This window comes from Salmo salar, chromosome ssa13, assembly GCF_905237065.1.
Source record: "Salmo salar chromosome ssa13, Ssal_v3.1, whole genome shotgun sequence".
Classification (NCBI taxonomy): Eukaryota; Metazoa; Chordata; class Actinopteri; order Salmoniformes; family Salmonidae; genus Salmo; species Salmo salar.
Genome location: NC_059454.1, coordinates 23,375,526 through 23,388,209, shown reverse-complemented (window position 1 = coordinate 23,388,209; position 12,684 = coordinate 23,375,526). Strand labels below are relative to the sequence as shown.

Genomic DNA, 12,684 nt, shown 5'->3' with positions numbered 1-12,684 from the left:
AGGTGCACAATCGGTTTAAAACTTCTCTCAGAGACACATTGTGCTTTGTAAGCCCTTTTGTATTCGTTTTAGACACTCAACCGCATCTCAATCAAGCAGTGGCGTGTGAATTCTGTAAACACGACGATCGACGTGTCTCCACAGCGGCCAGCCAGACTGCCACCTAGAACATGGAGGAATTAGCTGAATACAGACAGAGAACGGCTATTCTTGTGAAGTACTGCAGAAAACTAGGGTCTTGCAGTGAGATTTAAAGTGACAGTTACAGTTGAAGTCGGAAGTTTACATACACCTTAGCCAAATACATTTAAACTCAGTTTTTCACAATTCCTGACATTTAATCCTAGTAAAAATTCCCTGTCTTAGGTCAGTTAGGAGCACCACTTTATTTTAAGAATGTGAAATGTCAGAATAATAGTAGAGAGAATGATTTATTTCAGCTTTTATTTCACATTCCCAGTGGGTCAGAAGTTTACATACACTCAATTAGTATTTGGCAGCATTGCCTTTAAATTGTTTAACTTGGGTCAAACGTTTCAGGTAGCCTTCCACAAGCTTCCCACAATAAGTTGGGTGAATTTTGGCCCATTCCTCCTGACAGAGCTGGTGTAACTGAGTCAGGTTTCTAGGCCTCCTTGCGCGCACACGCTTTTTCAGTTCTGCCCATACATTTTCTATAGGATTGAGGTCAGGGCTTTGTGATGGTCACTCCAATACCTTGACTTTATTGTCCTTAAGCCATTTTGCCACAACTTTGGAAGTATGCTTGGGGTCATTGTCCATTTGGAAGACCCATTTGCGACCAAGCTTTAACTTCCTGGCTGATGTCTTGAGATGTTGCTTCAATATATCCACATAATTTTACTCCTCATGAAGCCATCTATTTTGTGAAGTGCACAAGTCCCTCGTGCAGCAAAGCACCCCCACAACATGATGCTGCCACCCCCGTGGCAGCAGTGGCTTCTTCCTTGCTGAGCGGCCTTTCAGGTTATGACGATGTAGGACTCATTTTACTGTCGATATAGATACTTTTGTAGCTGTTTCCTCCAGCATCTTCACAAGGTCCTTTGCTGTTGTTCTGGGATTGATTTGCACTTTTCGCACCAAAGTACATTAATCTCTAGGAGACAGAACGCGTCTTCTTCCTGAGCGGTATGACGGCTGCGTGGTCCCATGGTGTTTATACTTGCGTACTATTGTTTGTACAGATGTACGTGGTACCTTCAGGCATTTGGAAATTGTTCACAAGGATGAACCAGACTTGTGGAGGTCTACAATTTCTTTCTGAGGTCTTGGCTGATTTCTTTAGATTTTCCCTTAAAAAAGTATTGTCAAGCAAAGAGGAACTGAGTTTGAAGGTAGGCCTTGAAATACATCCACAGGTACACCTCCAATTGACTCAAATGATGTCAATTAGCCTATCAGAAGCTTCTAAAGCCATGACATCATTTTCTGGAATATTCCAAGCTGTTTAAAGGCACAGTCAACTTAGTGTATGTAAACTTCTGACCCACTGGAATTGTGATACAGTGAATTATAAGTGAAATAATCTGTCTGTAAACAATTGTTGGAAAAATTACTTGTGTCATGCACTAAGTAGATGTCCTAACCGACTTGCCAAAACTATAGTTTGTTAACAAGAAATTTGTGGAGTGGTTGAAAAACTAGTTTTAATAACTCCAATCTAAGTGTATGTAAACTTCCAACTTTACAACTGTATGTATGTATCATACGTTGTCTGCACTTACACTTTAAACCCAGCTAAAATTGGCCCTTGTGGATAAATAGGCTACACCTTGAGTTGATCTGAATGTATTGAGTTGAAGTGAATGTATTGAGTTAATCTGAATGCATTGAGTTGAACTGAATGTTGTGAGCTGATCTGAATGCATTGAGCTGATCTGAATGTATTGAGCTGATCTGAATGCATTGAGCTGATCTGAATGTACTGAGTTGATCTGAATGTATTGAGTTGATCTGAATGAATTGAGTTGATCTGAATGAATTGAGTTGATCTGAATGTATTGAGTTGATCTGAATGTATTGAGTTGATCTGAATGTATTGAGTTGATCTGAATGTATTGAGCTGATCTGAATGTATTGAGTTGATCTGAATGTATTGAGTTGATCTGAATGTATTGAGCTGATCTGAATGTATTGAGTTGAACTGAATCAAATGTAGTTCTAATAACTCATTGTTGTCATAGCAAGACAAAACTCTTAAGACATTTTATTTAACCAGGTAGGGAAGTTGAGAACAAGTTCTCATTTACAACTGCGACCTGGCCAAGATAAAGCAAAGCAGTTCGACACATACAACAACACAGAGTTACACATGGAGTAAAACAAACATAGTCAATAAAACAGTAGAAAAATAAGTCTATATACAATGTGAGCAAATGAGGTGAGATAAGGGAGGTAAAGGCAATAAATAGGCCATGGTGGCGAAGTAAATACAATATAGCAAATAAAACACTGGAATGGTAGATTTGCAGTGGATGAATGTGCAAAGTAGAAATACTGGGGTGCAAAGGAGCAAAATAAATAAATAAATAAATAAATAAATACAGTAGGGGAAGTGGTAGTTGTTTGGGCTAATTATAGATGGGCTATGTACAGGTGCAGTAATCTGTGAGCTGCTCTGACAGATGGTGCTTAAAGCTAGAGAGGGAGAGAAGTGTTTCCAGTTTCAGAGATTTTTTTTGTTCGTTCCAGTCATTGGCAGCAGAGAACTGGAAGGAGAGGCGGCCAAAGGAGGAATTGGCTTTGGGGGTGACCAGTGAGATATACCTGCTGGAGCGCGTGCTACGGATGGGTGCTGCTATGGTGACCAGCGAGCGGAGATAAGTGGGGACTTTACCTAGCAGGGTCTTGTAGATGACCTGGAGCCAGTGGGTTTGGCGACGAGTATGAGGCGAGGGCCAGCCAACGAGAGTGTACAGGTCGCAGTGGTGGGTAGTGTATGGGGCTTTGGTGACAAAACGGATGGCACTGTGATAGGCTGCATCCAATTTATTGAGTAGGGTATTGGAGGCTATTTTGTAAATGACATCGCCAAAGTCGAGGATCGGTAGGATGGTCAGTTTTACGAGGGTATGTTTGGCTGCATGAGTGAAGGATGCTTTGTTGCGAAATAGGAAGCCAATTCTAGGTTTAACTTTGGATTGGAGATGTTTGATGTGAGTCTGGAAGGAGAGTTTACAGTCTAGCCAGACACCTAGGTATTTGTAGTTGTCCACGTATTCTAAGTCAGAACCGTCCAGAGTAGTGATACTGAATGGGCGGGCAGGTGCAGGCAGCGATCGGTTGAAGAGCATGCATTTCGTTTTACTTGTATTTAAGAGCAGTTGGAGGCCACGGAAGGAGAGTTGTATGGCATTGAAACTCGTCTGGAGGGTTGTTAACACAGTGTCCAAAGAAGGGCCAGAAGTATACAGAATGGTGTCGTCTGCGTAGAGGTGGATCAGAGAATCACCAGCAGCAAGAACAACATCATTGATGTATACAGAGAAGAGAGTCGGCCCAAGAATTGAACCCTGTGGCACCCCCATAGAGACTGCCAGAGGCCTGGACAACAGGCCCTCTGATTTGACACACTGAACTCTATCAGAGAAGTAGTTCATGAACCAGGCGAGGCAATCATTTGAGAAACCAAGGCTGTTGAGTCTGCGGATAAGGATGTGGTGATTGACGGAGTCGAAAGCCTTGGCCAGGTCAATGAATACGGCTGCAGATAAGATATCGTTTAGGACCTTGAGCGTGGCTGAGGTGCACCCATGACCAGCTCTGAAACCAGATTGCATAGCGGAGAAAGTACGGTGGGATTCGAAATGGTCGGTAATCCGTTTGTTAACTTGGCTTTCGACGACCTTAGAAAGGCAGGGTGGGATAGATATAGGTCTGTAGCAGTTTGGGTCAAGAGTGTCACCCCCCTTTAAAGAGGGGGATGACCGCAGCTGCTTTCCAATCTTTGGGAATATCAGACGACACGAAAGAGAGGTTGAACAGGCTAGTAATAGGGGTTGCAACAATTTCGGCAGATCATTTTAGAAAGAAAGGGTCCAGATTGGCTAGCTCGGCTGATTTGTAGGGGTCCAGATTTTGCAGCTCTTTCAGAACATCAGCTGACTGGATTTGGGAGAAGGAGAAATGGGGAAGGCTTGGGCGAGTTGCTGTAGGGGGTGCAGTGCTGTTGACTGGGGTAGGGGTAGCCAGGTGGAAAGCATGGCCAGCCGTAGAAAAATGCTTATTGAAATTCTCAATTATAGTGGATTTATCGGTGGTGATGGAGTTTCCTATCCTCAGTGCAGTGGGCAGTTGGGAGGAGGTGCTCTTATTCTCCATGGACTTTACAGTGTCCCAGAACTTTTTTGAGTTTGTGTTGCAGGAAGCACATTTCTGCTTGAAAAAGCTAGCCTTGGCTTTTCTAACTGCCTGTGTATATTGGTTTCTAACTTCCCTGAAAAGTTGCATATCACGGGGGCTGTTCGATGCTAATGCAGAACGCCACAGGATGTTTTTGTGTTGGTTAAGGGCAGTCAGGTCTGAAGAGAACCAAGGGCTTTATCTGTTCCTGGTTCTACATTTCTTGAAGGGGGCATGGTTATTTAAGATGGTGAGGAAGGCATTTAAAAAAAATAACCAGGCATCCTCTACTGACGGGATGAGGTCAATATCCTTCCAGGATACTCGGGCCAGGTCATAAATCGTACACACCATCCACAGCTTTCTTACACACCAATTCTTCAACAGGGGACTATATCAGAGTAGATCCCTGTGACAGATTAAGTGGATAACATTAAGTCTAACTCTCTGTTCTGTTGGGCTGAGACACCGAGGGTCACATTACCTTGACAGTAAAACAACGCTAACTGCCTCCCTCTGGGCATTAGATAGACACAGTGTACTGTATCTAGACAGTCTAGACCTGCAGACAGCAAGCTAGAGTTAAGATACACACAGAGGCCTATTTCCTGCATGCAGCACCAACACACCCAGTGTGACAGAGTGAAAATCACACTTGTTGCATAATCGCCGTGGGGACAAGTGTTCCCGACCATCTGTCATGGCAAACTGTGTGACGACGCACTCGTCCCCGAAGTATGAGGCAGGCGCACCGAGTATCCTGCCACAGTACTACCAGAGAGACCGGCTATAACAATGCCTTTATTTTACTATGAATTTGACAGACCTGCGATTTTCATGGTTTCATCAGTACAAATGATTTATTGTATTTGATATAGTCCATCATTTCATTTCAGGGCAATATTGGAATTGGTGGTCTCTCTGGCATAACAGACTATGATGAACTGAATAAACAGCTTCATGAAGCCCTGAACCTTTGGTGCTACAGTGAATCTCTTTCTGTCTATTGTTGCATGCGCTTCTCACAAAGACTGATCCTGTCAGAAATAAGCTTTGTTACAGAGATGTAGAATCTGGTTTTCTTAAGCTACTGTAAGAGTTTTCTGGGTTGTTCTTCATTGTGTCAGGCCAAAACTATGTATGACAGTAGTGGATATGGTTGCTTTACGTGCACAATTCCCTCTCCTTTACTGCACTGGCCCTTTCCATGGAATACTGAAGTCTCGCATACACAGTCTTATCCTCACTTCTCCACCTTCATCCATCACGCAACAGCACCCACTCTCCCTCAGAATTCTAATTCTCCCTCTTCAGCCACCAAAATGGTGTAAGTAAGGAGAGAAAGCGCAAGGAGAGAGAGAGACTCCACGTGCCATCCTGCTGTTCTTTTCCCTGAAGGTCACCCTCACTTCCCCCCTGTCAGGTCAGTCGTTCCTGATGAGAGGAAGAGAACAGAAAAAAACGAATGAAGAAAAAGCTGTGTTTTAGAGAGCAGATGTTTCAGGCTACAGTGAAGGGTGAAAAGAAGGGAGAGAGGAGGAGAGGAAAGCAGGGCCTCATATGACACAGTTGAAGTCGGAAGTTTACATACACTTAGGTTGGAGTCATTAAAACTTGTTTTTCAACCACTCCACAAATTTCTTGTTAACAAACTATGGTTTTGGCAAGTCGGTTAGGACAACTACTTTGTGCATGACACAGGTCATTTTTCCAACAATTGTTTACAGACAGATTATTTCAAGGCCTACCTTCAAACTCACTGCCTCTTTGCTTGACATCATGGGAAAATCAAAAGAAATCAGCCAAGACCTCAGAAAGAAATTGTAGACCTCCACAAGTCTGGTTCATCCTTCTGAGCAATTTCCAAACGCCTGAAGGTACCACGTTCATCTGTACAAACAATAGTACGCAAGTATAAACACCATGGGACCATGCAGCCGTCTTACCGCTCAGGAAGGAGGCACGTTCTGTCTCCTAGAGATTAATCTACTTTGGTGCGAAAAGTGCAAATCAATCCCAGAACAACAGCAAAGGACCTTGTGAAGATGCTGGAGGAAACAGGTACAAAAGTATCTATATCCACAGTAAACTACATCGATATAACCTGAAAGGCCGCTCAGCAAGGAAGAAGCCACTGCTCAAAAACCGCCATAAAAAAGACAGACTACGGTTTGCAACTGCACATGGGGACAAAGATCGTACCTTTTGGAGAAATGTCCTCTGGTCTGATGAAACAAAAATAGAACTGTTTGGCCATAATGACCATCGTTATGTTTGGAGGAAAAAGGGGGAGGCTTGCAAGCCAAAGAACACCATCCCAACCGTGAAGCACGGGGGTGGCAGCATCATGTTGTGGGGGTGCTTTGCTGCAGGAGGGACTGGTGTACTTCACAAAATAGATGGCGTCATGAGGATGGAAAATTATGTGGATATATTGAAGCAACATCTCAAGACATCAGTCAGGAAGTTAAAGCTTGGTCGCAAATGGGTTTTCCAAATGGACAATGACCCCAAGCATACTTCCAAAGTTGTGGCAAAATGGCTTAAGGACAACAAAGTCAAGGTATTGGAGTCGCCATCACAAAGCCCTGACCTCAATCCTATAGAAAATGTGTGGGCAGAACTGAAAAAGTGTGTGCAAGCAAGGAGGCCTACAAACCTGACTCAGTTACACCAGCTCTGTCAGGAGGAATGGGCCAAAATTCACCCAACTTATTGTGGGAAGCTTGTGAAAGGCTACCCGAAACGTTTGACCCAAGTTAAACAATGTAAAGGCAATGCTACCGCATACTAATTGAGTGTATGTAAACTTCTGACCCACTGGGAAATGGATGAAAGAAATAAAAGCTGAAATAAAACTCTCTACTATTATTCTGACATTTGACATTCTTAAAATAAAGTGGTGATCCTAACTGACCTAAGACAGGGATTTTTTTACTAGGACTAAATGTCAGGAACTGTGAAAAACTTTAAAAGGATTTGGGCTAAGGTGTACGTAAACTTCCGAGTTCAACTATAACTCCAGGAGAGAACGTTTAATAACAACACATCTACAGACTACACTTGGTTATTTCAGTTATGAAAAAAATTCCACTGTGTCCTTATCAGCCAACACGATACAGTGGTGGAAAGTACTGCAGTAAAAATACTTTACTAAAAATAAGTACTACTTAAGTAGTTTTTTGGGGTATCTGTACTTTACAAATCATATTTTTGGCAACTTTTACTACATTCCTAAAGAAAATAATTTACTTTTTACTCCATACATTTTCCTGACACCAAAAAGTATTCGTTACATGTTGAATGTTTAGCAGTACAGGAAAATTGTAAAATTCACACACTTCAAGAGAACATCCCTGGTCCTCCCTACTGCCTCTGTTCTGGCGGACTCATTAAACACAAATGCATCGCTTGTAAATTATGTCAGTGTTGGAGTGTGCCCTTTGTTATCTGTAAAAAAAAATAATGTATTCAATGGTGCTGTCTGCTTTACTTAATGTAAGGAATTTGAAGTGATTTATACTTTTACTTTTGATGCTAAAGTATATTTGAGCAATTACATTTACTTTTGATACTTAAACCTATTTAGAACCAATTACTTTTAGACTTAGCATTTTACTGGGTGACTTTCACTTTTACTTGACTAACGTTCTATTACGGTTTCTATACTTTTACTCAAGAATGACAATTGGGTACTTTTTCACCACTGGTCAGATAAGATGGGGATTAACAACCCACCATAGAAGAAAGCTTAAACCAGTGGAAAGGCAATTAATCAAGTGATATAGAAACACCTCCCAAAGGAGAGATTCATATTGCCTTCCACATCACTTTACATAAAGTTTGACTTGTCTTTTATTATATTAGCAAACTAAAAGCAGGAACGGTGGTCTACGATCCCTAGCTTTCCTCCTGGTCTGGATCTGGAAGGACTGGAGCAGGGTGTCAGTTCAGCTGGTAGTGATTTTCAGCTGGGGAGCCAGAGGTGGGTTGTTCCTCTCTCTCTCCTTCCTCCCCTTTTCTCTGCATATACTGATAAACACGCAAAGGCCTCAGCTTATTCCATCACACAGTCCAGAGGGAGCAAAATTCACGCCTTCCCGGAAAAGAGGAGTCACATCCACTGGGGTTCTGGGAATAGTGGACTGCTAATGACGTGCAGGCTGAAGGAGTTCCAGTTGCCTGACGACTCACTGAATTCTTCCACTGCTCTATCGATCGCTTATCATCACTACATACTTCAGTCTGAATCTGCCATCATTGAAGTCCTTTGTGGCGATGAGGGGAGTTGTACAAAACAAAGTCATCAGCGATTGGATCATCTCTAACTAATCAGAGTATCAAAGCCAATGACTAATTCTCAAAACATCGCTTTCTCCACATGTATTCTGGCTCTGGCCCAACCCATCGGTTTCTGGTACCAATCAGACGATCCGATTGTGTCTGAATGCGTTTGCATTCTAGAAGGGTTGGGGAGGGAGTCAAATCCAGACTCAAATCCAATGTGTTCAAATTACATGAAAATAATGCTATTTTGCCAAGCACATCAGTTGTGGGTTTGGCATTGAAAAGCAGAAGCATATTCAGAAAAGTACCTCATACCTACAGTAAAATATGGTAGTAGATCTTTGATGTTATGGAGCTATTTTTCTTTCACTGGTCCTGGGGCCCATGTCAACGGCATCGTGAACTTTGCCAAGTACCAGGACATTTTAGCCAAAAACCTGGTTGCCTCTTCCAGGAGTCTGTCACTAGGCCACAACTGGATCTTCCAGCACGACAATAACCCCAAACACTAATCAAAATCCACAAAGAAATGGTTAATTGACCACAAAATCTCTCTCTCTGGGAATTGAATCGCATTGAAAACCTGTGGGTTAAATTGAGGAGGGCTGTTCATAAGGGCAGACGGAGGATATCAAGGATCTGGAAAGATTCTGTATGGAGGAATGGTCTAAGATCCTTCCTAATGTGTCCTCCAATCTCATAAAACATTTTAGAAAAAAGGTTCAGAGTCGTTATCCTCGCAATGGGAGGGTGCTAGAGTATCCAAAACAGGGGTGGCAAGAATTTTGAACATTATCTTTAGATTTATTTTAATTACTTTGTAAATAAAATGTCTTTCTCTGAGCAATTGTATTATCATAAAATAATATAATTCCATTCGTTTTATACAATATAGCTCAGTATTGGTTTTATTTATTTTATAGTCTTTTTTGCTCATCTTTGTCAAGACAATGTTGAGCTTGGTGTATGACAGAATGTCCTTCCTTTTCTCGTTTAGCCTTTTGTACTTCACTGGAGTTAAGGAAGAAAGCTCACCAGACACCATAAGTCAGTTGAATCAATGAACCTAGAGCTGTGGCATTAGAGCCCATAACCCACACCCGTCACCCTAACCCTCACACCACAAACAGTGTGCCCTCTCCTGTAGAGTAGATGTTCTCCAAACACAACAAAAACAGATGTTTTCTCTCTCCACTGCCAGCCAGTGACTCAGAGAGCTCATAAATACAAACGCAAACTGTGGTCCACAAAGACGCAGATGTGTAAAAACCTTTTCGGAGGTCAAAGTTCAACAGACCACACAGCAACATGGTAATGTAGTGCAAGTGCAGCGTTAGAAAAACAACAAAGCTATAAACAACACTCAGATTAGGGTCGCAAATCTACTGGTAGTTTACCAAAGCTACCGGAATCTTCAGTAATTTTGGTAATTAACAGAAAATTTATGTCAATCTATCATAACTTTGGTAATTTATACTTGAATTTTTTATTTATTTATTCATATATATATATATATATATATATATATATATATATATATATATATATATATATATATATATATATACACTGAACAAAAATATAAACGCAACATGCAACAATTTCAAAGATTTTACTGAGGTACAGTTCATAAAAGGAAATCAGTCAATTGAAATAAATTCCTTCGGCCCTAATCTATAGATTTCACTTGACTGGGCAGGGCTGCAGCCATGGGTGGGCATAGGCCAATCCACTTGGCAGCCAGGCCCAGGCTCAGCCAATGAGAATTCATTTTTCCCCACAAAAGGACTTTATTACAGACAGAAATTCATTTCACTATTCCATATATTTTACATGTGATAAGGCCACACAGAGGGTAAGAAATAATTAGACACATGTGATCACCTAAAGTACCCAAAAGGGCCACTAGATGTCTTACAAAAAATCATTGAAAGATACAACAAGCCTAATTGAGATACATTTCTCCTTTCAGGTCCAATAATGATATTAATGGATTTGTTTTAAATAGCTCACAAATGAGAGCTAGTATACAGAACCAGATTGGAATTTACAGTGTAGTACAGCTGGAAATTGGCTAGCTGAGCCGGCCAAGTTAACTGACGGGATCGTTAGGAGAGTTTCCAGTTGACATCGGCCTCATCACAGTCGTGATTTTTACTACTTTAATTCTGACTTCTTCATTTTAACTATCTCCTACTTCAGTTTCAGTGGCTGAGCTAGCAGGAGCGTTGGCACACCGTCTTAGGAATGAGGAATGACTGTCTAGACAGAACACCAGTCCCAGGACCAGTGTTTGCTTTGGTATTTATGAGTCACTGGCTGGCAGTGGAGATAGAAAACATCTGTTTTTGTTGTGTTTGGAGAACATCTACTCTACAGGAGAGGGCACACTGTTTGTGGTGTGAGGGTTAGGGTGACGGGTGTGGGTTATGGGCTGTAATGCCACAGCTCTAGGTTCATTGATTCAACTGACTTATGGTGTCTGGTGAGCTTTGTTCCTTAATTCCAGTGACCACGCGGTCTCTGGTGCAAACTGTCTCCTCATCTGCCTGCAGCACCACTGATACGCACCACAATTCTGTTGCATCACGCAGTTGTACACCACCGCCAGCAGTCTGTACCATTGACACCAGGCAGGATGGGTCCATGGACTCATGCTGCTTATGTCAAATCCTGACTCTGCCATCAGCATGACACAACAGGAACCGTGATTCGTTGGACCAGACAATGTTTTTCCACTCCTCCATTGTCCAGGGTTGGTTATCGAGTGCCCACTGGATCTGCTTCTTCATGTATATAGCTGATCGGAGTGGAACCCAGTGTTGTCCTCTGCTGCAATAGCCCATCCATGACAAGGACCGACGAGTTGTACGTTCCGAGATGCCATTCTGCACACCAGTTATTTACCTGTTTGTGACCTGCCTGTTAGCTTGCACAATTCTTGCCATTCTCCTTCGACCTCTAATCATCGAGCTGTTTTCGCCCACAGGACTGCCGCTGACTGGTTGTTTTTTGTTTATCGCACCATTATCAGTAAACCCTAGACAGTGTTGTGCGTGAAAAGCCCAGGAGGTCGCCCGTTTCTGAGATGCTGGTACCGACGATCATACCTCTCTCAAAGTCGCTTAGGTCACTTGTTTTGCTCATTCTAACATTCAATCAAACAGTAACTGAATGCCTCAATGCCTGTCTGCCTGCTTTATATAGCAAGCCACGCCCACGTGACTCACTGTCTGACTGCCTCGATTCCTTATTTTCCTTCTCTATGCTTTACTTCCCATTGTAAGTGAATGAGTTATTCCGCATCATGATTGATTTACTGATAAAATCTCTTATAGGGGTTGATTTTTTAATTGACTTAAAAAAGATCAATTCTGTATTAAACTAAGAGCCCCAAAGGTATTCATGAGCACAGGACGGATGCAGTAAAGAACTGTCTCTTTTGAAAGAGAGATGGCTCGGTGGTGGTGCATCATCAACAGACCACTCACTCAATATGGCCGTCATCCACAAAGCACTCCCAATATAGGCTGCTACAGTACAGTCCTCACCACACCAACGTACAGGCCCAGTCAGACCTGGTGCTGGATGGCTGCTGTCTGAACCTGAGCCTGCCAGTTGTCATGTGTCTAGTGGCGATGCTAACAACCAGACAGTCATTCTCTCAGTAATTAATAATTCAATTAGCCGCCGCACCACACTCCACACCTGCCCTTGACAATCCAGCCATAAGATAACAGCCCCATCAGTCAGTCACAGCCAGTGACTCCACAGGAATGCCCTTCAACTCATGACAATGGGCAGAAATACAGCACACATACATTTTCTTGTGTTACAGCCGAATTTAAAATGGATTAAATGGAGATGTTTTGTCACTGGCCTACACACAATACCCCATAATGCCAAAGTGCAATTATGTTTTTGACATTTTTACTAATTCATGAATTTCAAACACAGATTCAACTACAAAGACCAGGGAAGTTTTCCAATGCCTCTCACCTGTTTGTAGATGAATATCCCTTTGAGAATGGT

General features: G+C 42.3%; 1 protein-coding gene across 8 annotated transcripts in view; it reads right to left on the bottom strand.

Annotated features, from left to right (window-relative positions):
* LOC106566761 (IQ motif and SEC7 domain-containing protein 1) overlaps positions 1-12,684 on the bottom strand; it is a 234,785-nt gene that overhangs the window by 33,155 nt on the left and 188,946 nt on the right. The window lies entirely within an intron of this gene.